Source organism: Pteropus vampyrus, unplaced genomic scaffold, assembly GCF_000151845.1.
Source record: "Pteropus vampyrus isolate Shadow unplaced genomic scaffold, Pvam_2.0 Scaffold635, whole genome shotgun sequence".
Lineage (NCBI taxonomy): Eukaryota > Metazoa > Chordata > Mammalia > Chiroptera > Pteropodidae > Pteropus > Pteropus vampyrus.
The window spans coordinates 1,424,544-1,432,795 of record NW_011889416.1 but is presented as its reverse complement, the minus strand read 5'-3'; the positions used below and the strand labels follow the sequence as shown (position 1 = coordinate 1,432,795).

The 8,252-nt window shown below is 38.0% G+C and overlaps 1 pseudogene; it reads left to right on the top strand.

Moving 5' to 3' along the window:
• The first annotated feature begins 5,061 nt into the window (after window positions 1-5,061).
• Window positions 5,062-5,190, top strand: LOC111733773 (annotated as a pseudogene).
• The last annotated feature ends 3,062 nt before the right edge of the window (window positions 5,191-8,252 follow it).

Sequence of the window (8,252 nt, the reverse complement as noted above, 5' to 3'; positions counted from 1 at the left end):
GTCAAAAATTATTTGCCCATATAAATATGGGTTTACCTCTGGACTCTCGATTTGTTCCACTTGTCGGTGTGTCTGTTTTGCTGCCAATACCATGCCGTTTTGATTACCGTCATTTTGTAGTATAATTTGAAGTTCGGCAGATTGATGCCTTCAGCATCGTTCTTTTTTCACAGGATGGCTTTGGCAAATTGGGATCTTTTCTGCTTCCATTCAAATCTGATATTTTTTGTTCTATTTCTTTAAAAAAATGCCGATAGGATTTTGATGGGGATTGCATTAAATCTGTATGATGCTTTAGGTAATGTGGTCATTTTAACTATGCTGATTTTTCCAATCAAGCACACAGATTATCATTCCATTTCATTGTATCTTCTTCGATTTCTTTTAATAGGGTCTTGTAGTTTTCATTATATACTTCACATGTTTCATTAGGTACTTCACATGTTTTGTTAGATTTATTCCTAGGTATTTTATTCTTTTTGTTACAATTGCAGAAAGAATTATTTTTTCCACTTCTTTTTCTGATGTTTAATTATGAGAGTATAGGAACGCTATGGACTTTTGAACATTGATTTTGTACCCAGAATCTTTCCCTTATTTGCTTATTGTTTCCAATAGTGTTCTTGTGGAGTCCTTAGGGTATTCTATATAGAGAATCATGTCACCCACAAGTAATGACAGTTTGACTTCTTCATTTCCTATTTGGATTCCTTTTATATCTTTCCCTTGCCTGATTGCACTCACTAGGACCTCTAATGTTATATTGAATAACAGTGACCATTAGGGGAAAGCCTTGCCTTGTTGCTGATCTTAGAGGGAAGGCTTTTAGTTTTTCACCATTAAGTATAATGTTGGCTGAGTGTTTGTCATAGATGGCCTTCATTATGTTAAGGTACTTTCCTTCTATACCGATTTTATTAAGTGTTTTGATCATAAATGGATGCTGTAACTTGTTGAAGGCTTTTTCTGCATCTATTGATATGATCATATGATTCTTATTTTTTAAATTGTTTACATTGTGTATCACATTAATTGATTTGTGTCTGTTGAACCATTTCTTTGCCACTGGGATGCAGCCCTCTTGATCGTGATGTATAATATTTTTATGTTGCTGTGTTCTGTTTGCTAGTATCCTATTTAGGATTTTTGCATCTGTGTTCATGAGAGAAATTGGTCTGTAGTTGTCTTTTTCTGTTATATTTACCAGTTTTTGGTATCAGAGTACTATTGGCCTCATAAAATGAGTGAGAGTGTATTTTCTCCTCTTCGAATTTTTGGAAGATTTTAAGGAAAATAGGTATTAATCTTTTTTGATTGTTTGGTAGAATTCATTGGTAAAGCCATCTGGTCGTAAACTTTTACTTTTTGGTAGGTTTTTTGATGATTGTTTCAATTTCCATACTGCTGATCAGTCTATTTAGATTTTTCAGTTCTTCTTGATTCAGTCTAGGAAGGTTTTACCTTTCTACATACTGGTCCATTTCTTCTAGGTTATTAAATTTATTATTAAATATTTTTTTCATAGTATTCTCACAGGATCCTTTGTATTTCTGCGTTGTCAGTAGTAATTTCCCTTCTTTCATCCCTGATTTTGTGTCCTTTCTCTTTTTTCTTTAGTGAGTCTAGCCAGGGGTTTTTCAATTTTTTTAACCTCAACAAACCAGCTCCTTGTTGTTGTTTTTCTCATTTTTTTGTTTGTTTTCAATTTCATTTATTTCTGTCCTAATTTTGATGATTTCTTTCCTTCTGTTGACTTTAGGACTCATTTGTTCTTCCTTTCCTAGTTTTTTAAGATGAAGCATTACATTGTTTATTTGGGCACTTTCTTGTTTTTGGAGACAGGCCTGTATAGATATGAACTTTCCTCTTATGACTGTTTTTGCCATGTCCCAAAAGTTTTGATATGTTGTACTATCATTATCATTCATTTCTATGTATCTCTTGACCTCTCTTTTTATTTCTTGCCTGACCCAGCTATTCTTCAGTAGCATGTTGTTAAATCTCCAGCTATTTGTGGTTCTTCCTGCTTTCTTTTTGTAGTTGTTCTTAGTTTCAAAGCATTATGATCAGAGAATATGATTGGTATGATTTCAACCTTCTTATATTTGTTGAGGCTATCTCTTTGTCCCAGTAGTCAATTCTTGAGGATGTTCCATGTGCACTGGAGAAGAATGTATAAGCAGCTGTTTTGGGATGGCAGGCTCTGTAAATGTCGATTATGTTCTGTTGGTCTAATGTGTCATTTAAGGATGTTATTTCCTTATTGATTTTCTGTTTGGATGATCTGTCTATATCCGACAGTGGGGTATTTAGGTCCCCTACTATGATAGTGTTTTGGTCTGTTTTTCTCTTCACTTCTATTAGTAATTGCTTTACATATTTCAGGGCTCCCTGGTTGGGGGCATAGATATTAATAAGTGTTATGTCTTCTTGATGTATGATTCCCTTTATCATTATGAATTGTCCCTCAGTATCTTCCTTTACCTTTTCTATTTTGAAGTCTATTTCATCTGATATTAGTACCGCTACTACCACTTTTCTCTGAATGCCATTTTCTTGAAATATCATCTTCCACTCTTTCCCTTTGAATCTATATTTGTCTTTGGAGCTGGGATGTCTTCTGGAGGCAGCATAAAGTTGGGTTTTGTTTTTTGATCCAATCTGCAACTCTGTGCCTTTTAATTGATGAGTTCAGTCCATTTACTTTTAGGGTGATTATTGAAATATGGGGTCTTCTTATAGCCATTTTATCTTTTGCTTTCTGGTAGCTTGGTGTTTCCATTGCTTCCTTTTCCTTGCACTTCTCTTTTCTTTATTTTGGTGGGCCCTTGTGGGTTTTGCCTCTGGTTCTTCTTATTTTATGTTATATACTTCAGTTCTGAATCTTTGATGTGTGGTTACCATTATGAATACGAAAAGGATTGTTAGATATAGATATAGATATAGATATAGATATAGATATAGAGATAGAGATAGAGATAGAGATAGAGATAGATATAGATATAGATATATAGGTATATACAGTCGTCCATTTTCTTCTGCCTGTGCCTTATCTCTTTTCCCCATTGTGAATTTGGATCTTTGAATTCTCTCTTTTTCAGTCATTGTTATCTCATTTTGTCCATATCTATGCTAAACATTCTTTACTATCTTGCTATAGCAATTCTCTTCTTATTTAAACTTATAATGCCTTGTTCTTAGGAAGGGTTGCACTCCTCTGCTTCTATTTGCCTGATAGTCACTTTACTCCTAATTATGTATTTTTTTGTTTGTTTTGTTATTTTGTTTTAGATGAGCTGACACATTTCAGTATTTCCTGTAATGCAGGCCTCATAGTAGAGAATTCCTTCAATTTTTGTATATCTAGAAAAGTCTTAATTTCTCCTTCATATCTAAAGGAGAGTTTAGCTGGATAGATTATTCTAAGCTGGTAGTTTCTTTCACTCAATAGTTTAAATATTTGATTCCATTCCTTTCTGGCTTGTAAGTTTGTGCTGAGAAGTCTGATGATAATCTAATGTGTTTTTCTTTATAGGTTACCATCTTCTTTTTCCTGGCTGCCCTGAGAATTCTGTCTTTGTCATTGATTTTTGATAATTTTAATACTATATGTCTTGGTGAAGGCCTTTTTGGGTTGAGATAATTGGGTGTTCTGTTGACTTCTGGAACTCCAAGCTCTAGTCATTCTTTAGATTTGGGAAATTTTCATACACTATTTGTCTGATAAAGCTTTCCAGTCCCTGGTCCTTTTCCTCACCTTCAGTAATGCCTATTATTCTTATATTTCCTCTCCTGATGGTGTCAGCTAGTTCTTGAATTTCTTTCATTATTTTTTATTCTTCTGTTCCTCTCTTCTTCCTTCTGATTTATTTCTAGATTTCTGTCTTCGATATCACTGATCCTTTCCTCTATTTGGTTGACTATTTCCAAGCTTGCTATTTTCAACTCTTGCAGTGTATTCTTCATCTCCAGAACTTCTATTTGTTTCCTTTTGAGGGTTTCAATCTCTTTGCTCTGCTCATCTAACTGTTTTTTTTTCAATCCCTGAAATTGTTGATTTGAGTTATTTTGGATTTCATTGAGTTTTTTCAGAAGTACCATCCTGAATTCTCTGTCATTTAATTCGCATATTTCTATGTCTGTAAGCTTATTTTCTGGAGATTTTTCTCTTTCTTTCTGAGGTGCCTTGTCACCTTGGTTGTTCATGGTGTTTAATGAACTATTTCTATGCCTGGGCATTAATAGAAGTTCATTCTGTTGTTTTTCCAGAAAGATTTATTGTATAAAGGTCTCTCCTTAGCCTGTTGCAAAGAAGGCACTTTTCTTTTGGTTTCCAGTAGGTGGTGTCTAAGCCTCTTGGATTTCTGCTTTATATAAAACCTAAATGTCTTTTTTTATTTTCTTGTAGATATTTAATCATGCTCGCTACCCTCAGTTTCAGTTCCTGTCAGTGCTAACAACAGTTTTGGCAGAGTTTGCCCAGATTCCTCTGGGGGCTCCATGGTGATAGCTCTCAGAGGGTATGGGGGGAGGGACTTTCTGGGTTGGGGGTTGGGGACTGCGACTTTTGCAATCGGGTTCGGCAAAAATCAACTATTGTTTATTTGCAATCCTGTCCTGCTTCTCTGCTCTCTGCCCTGATGGTGGGGCCTTGGTGCCAGTTGCTAGATTTTCTAGCACTTCCAGGCTGGCTGATCAAGGAAGTCACTGCACTTTCTCCCCTCCCCCTCCTCCTGCAAGGAGCTCTGGAGGCTGCTAGGGGCAGCTTCTTTATTTCTCCTAGTCTACCATCCGATACCTGGGGTTCTAACCTATAGTAGCTCTTATGTGCAGATCTCATGCTCAGATGTGCTGGTGTGCAGTTTGAGTGTTTTTTGTTGGGTTTTAGATGTTTAGCTTTTAGATATTGTTTCAAAGGGAGAGACCTGAGGACATCTCTCACTTTGCCATGTTTCCTTGCTCTCCCGATAGCAAATATTTTTTCAAATTCAATTGGTACTATTATCATCAGTGGTACCTCCAGAAATTTCTTCTTCTTCTTAGTCCACAAAACTTGATTGGGTCTATAACCATGCTACCCTGAACACACCTGATCCCGTCTGATCCTGTCTGATCCCAGAAGCTAAGCAGGGTCAGGCCTGGTTAGTACTTGGATGGGAGACCACCTAGGAGGACCAGGTGCAGTAGGTGTAAAAAAAAAATTTGTTTGGGAACTAAAAGTAATGGTCTGACCCACATGCACCGCTTTGTGTTTTACCATTCCTAATTCACATTTAATCCTGTATGACAATCCTCAGAACCAAAATAGAAAAGATAGCATGCTATAATAGTTCCTACCCACCCTTTTCTCCACACCTCCCTCAGTTGCAAATATTACAGCAAGATCCTTCTGTGGGTGGGGACCAGAGTGGGAATGTGAAGCCACCTAGAATAGAAATATGGGGTTGCACATTAATTGCTTTCAAGACCTCAAATTTGTTTTGTTTTCTTTAAGACCAAGGTGGGCTTTGTATTGTTTTCTTGAAAGCAATCTATAGTATATGTATCCTTTATTTCTGTTTATCTTAGTTAAAATATGCAATTCTCTATTAGATGTAAAGCTCCATACATTTTACCTATTTGAGCAAGCTTGTTATTCTAATACTATAACTTATTTTCTGTGGATTTTTAAAAACTTTTTTATTTATTATTTACAGTTGACAGACAATATTATTTTAGTTTCAACTGTACAAAATGGTGATCTATGCATTTATGTAACTTATGAAGTGATCATCCTGATAAATCTAGTACCCATCTGACAACATAATAGATGCTACAATATTATTGACTATATTACATATGCTATACTTTACATTCCATGACTGTTTTGTAACTGCTAATTTGTTACTTATAAATCCTTTCCCCTTTTTCGCCCACTCCCTAGCCCTTTCTCATCTTCAAAGCTCATTATCTGTTTTTCAATTCTAAATGATAGCTTTGCTGGGTAGAGTAATCTTGGTTGTAAGTCCTTGCTTTTTATCACTTTGAATATGTCATGCCAATCCTTTGTAGCCTGCAAAGTTTCTGTTGAAAAATCAGTTGACAGTCTTATAGGAGCTTCCTTTTAGGTCACTAACTGCTTTTCTCTTGCTGCTTTTTAAGATTCTCTTTGTTTTTAACCTTTGGCATTTTAATTATGATGTGTCTTGGTATGGGCTTCTTTGGGTTTATCTTTTTTTGGGACTCTGTGCCCCCTGGGTTTGTATGTTTATTTTCTTTGCCAGGTTATGGAAGATTTTTTTTGTCATTACTTCTTCAAATAAGTTTTCAATTAGTTGCCCCTTCTCTCCTCCTTCTGGTACCACTATGATGTGAATATTGGTATGCTTGATGTTGTCCCAGAGTCTTCTTAAACTATCCTCATTTTGGGGGGATTCTTTACTCTTGTTACTGTTCCGATTGGTGTTTTCTGCTACCTTCTCTTCTAAATCACTGATTCAATTCTCTGCTTCATCTAATCGACTGTTGATTTCCTCTAATGTATTCTTCATTTCTGACTGATTCTTTTTTTAAGTTTTCTATCTTCATTTTTATGTTCTCTATCTCTTTGTTAAAGTTCTCCCTGAGTTCCTCTACCCTTCCCCTAAGTTCAATGAGCATCCTTATAACAGTATATTGAACTCCGCATCTGGGAGATTGCTTGTCTCCATTTTGTTTAGTCCTATTCCTGAAATTTTGTCCTATTCTTTCATCGAGGACATATTTCTTTGTGTCTCCATTTTGTATGCCTCTCTGTGTTTGTTTCTATGTATTAGGTAGGATTCTTATGTCTTCTAGTCTTAGTAGAATGGCTTTATGTAGTTGGAGTCCAGTGGGGCCCAGTGGCATTGTATTCCCTGGTCACCTGTGCCAGGTGCTCTAGGTGTGTCCCTTGTATGGTTTGTGTGCACCCTCCTGTTGTAGTTGAACATTGGTTGCTGTTTGCATATCACTGAGTGGGATTGACCCTTGGGCTGATCAGTCGTGAGAACTGGCCGGTGACTGGCTGACCCTATAAAGCAGGATTTAATTTAAGATGCTTGCCCAGTATGCCCTTTGGGTGTGCCATTTTCAGATGCAGCCCTGGATGGTGCTCTCGCTGGTCAAGCTGGCCACCTTGCATACCAGCCCCTGAACCTCCTGGGAGGGGCTCCAGCTGCAGGCTGCGCCCTGCCCAGGGCCACCTGGTAAGAGTCATGAAGCAATCTGCCACTCATGCTGAGCTTGGAGATGCCTTGAGAGGCCAATTTAAGAACAGAGGTTGGCTGCTTCTAGTGCCAGCCTTGGGGTTGCTCAGCAAGTGATGCTGCTTGTTTGGGTTTTGTGAACCTTAGAAAGATAGGAGAGTCCACAGCATGAACCAACACAGGCCGTTTGTATGTAAAAGCCACTGGAAATGGCTTGAGTGGGCCCACACGTTGGGTGGGGCAAGGTCTCAGGGAATCTTCAGGGAGAGGCTACCAGTGTTAATTAGGTTGATGGAGACTCAGATACAGCTACTGCCTGTGTCTGCACACTGGGACAGGGGAGGGCTCTACAAAGAAAGAATGAATTCCACCAGCACATCTCTCTGGAAGAAAACTGCCTCTCCAGCTCTTTCCCTAAAGCCAGACCATTCAGTTTCTCCCTATACGTCACTTGCACCTTTCGAGCTGCTGCCACAATGCTGTTGCTCAGAGTGAGTGAGTCCATCAGCCAGTAGAGCTCAGTGTGGACTCCTTCAGAGGAACGTTTGTGACTCCAGCCAACCTCCATTTCACTCAGTCACAATCTCCTCTAGTTTTCACAGCCAGGGATGTTGGAGATTTCTCTTCCTGGCACTGGAACCCTGAGCTAGGGAGTCCAGTATGGGGCTGGGATCCTTCACTCCTCCAGGGGTAACTTCACAGACAAGATATCCCTCACAATTCGCAACCACCACATGTGAGCATGGGACCAGGCCATTCCACATCTCTGCCATGCCTACCAGTCTCAATGTGACCTCTTCTGTGTGACCTTAGTTGTAGGAGAGGAGACTTCAGGTGACTCCCCATGATGGCTATTCTGAAATTTAGTTGTAATTTTAATGTGGTTGTGAGAAGAGGCAAGCACAGTGTTTACCTACTCTGCCATCTTGACAGGAGTACTCTGTATATTCTTGATATGTCCATTTCTAAAAGTGATGCATGGAAGACTTCACTATGTTGGTAAATTTTCCAGGTTTACCTATTATTTTTAACAATTTTATTTTATAC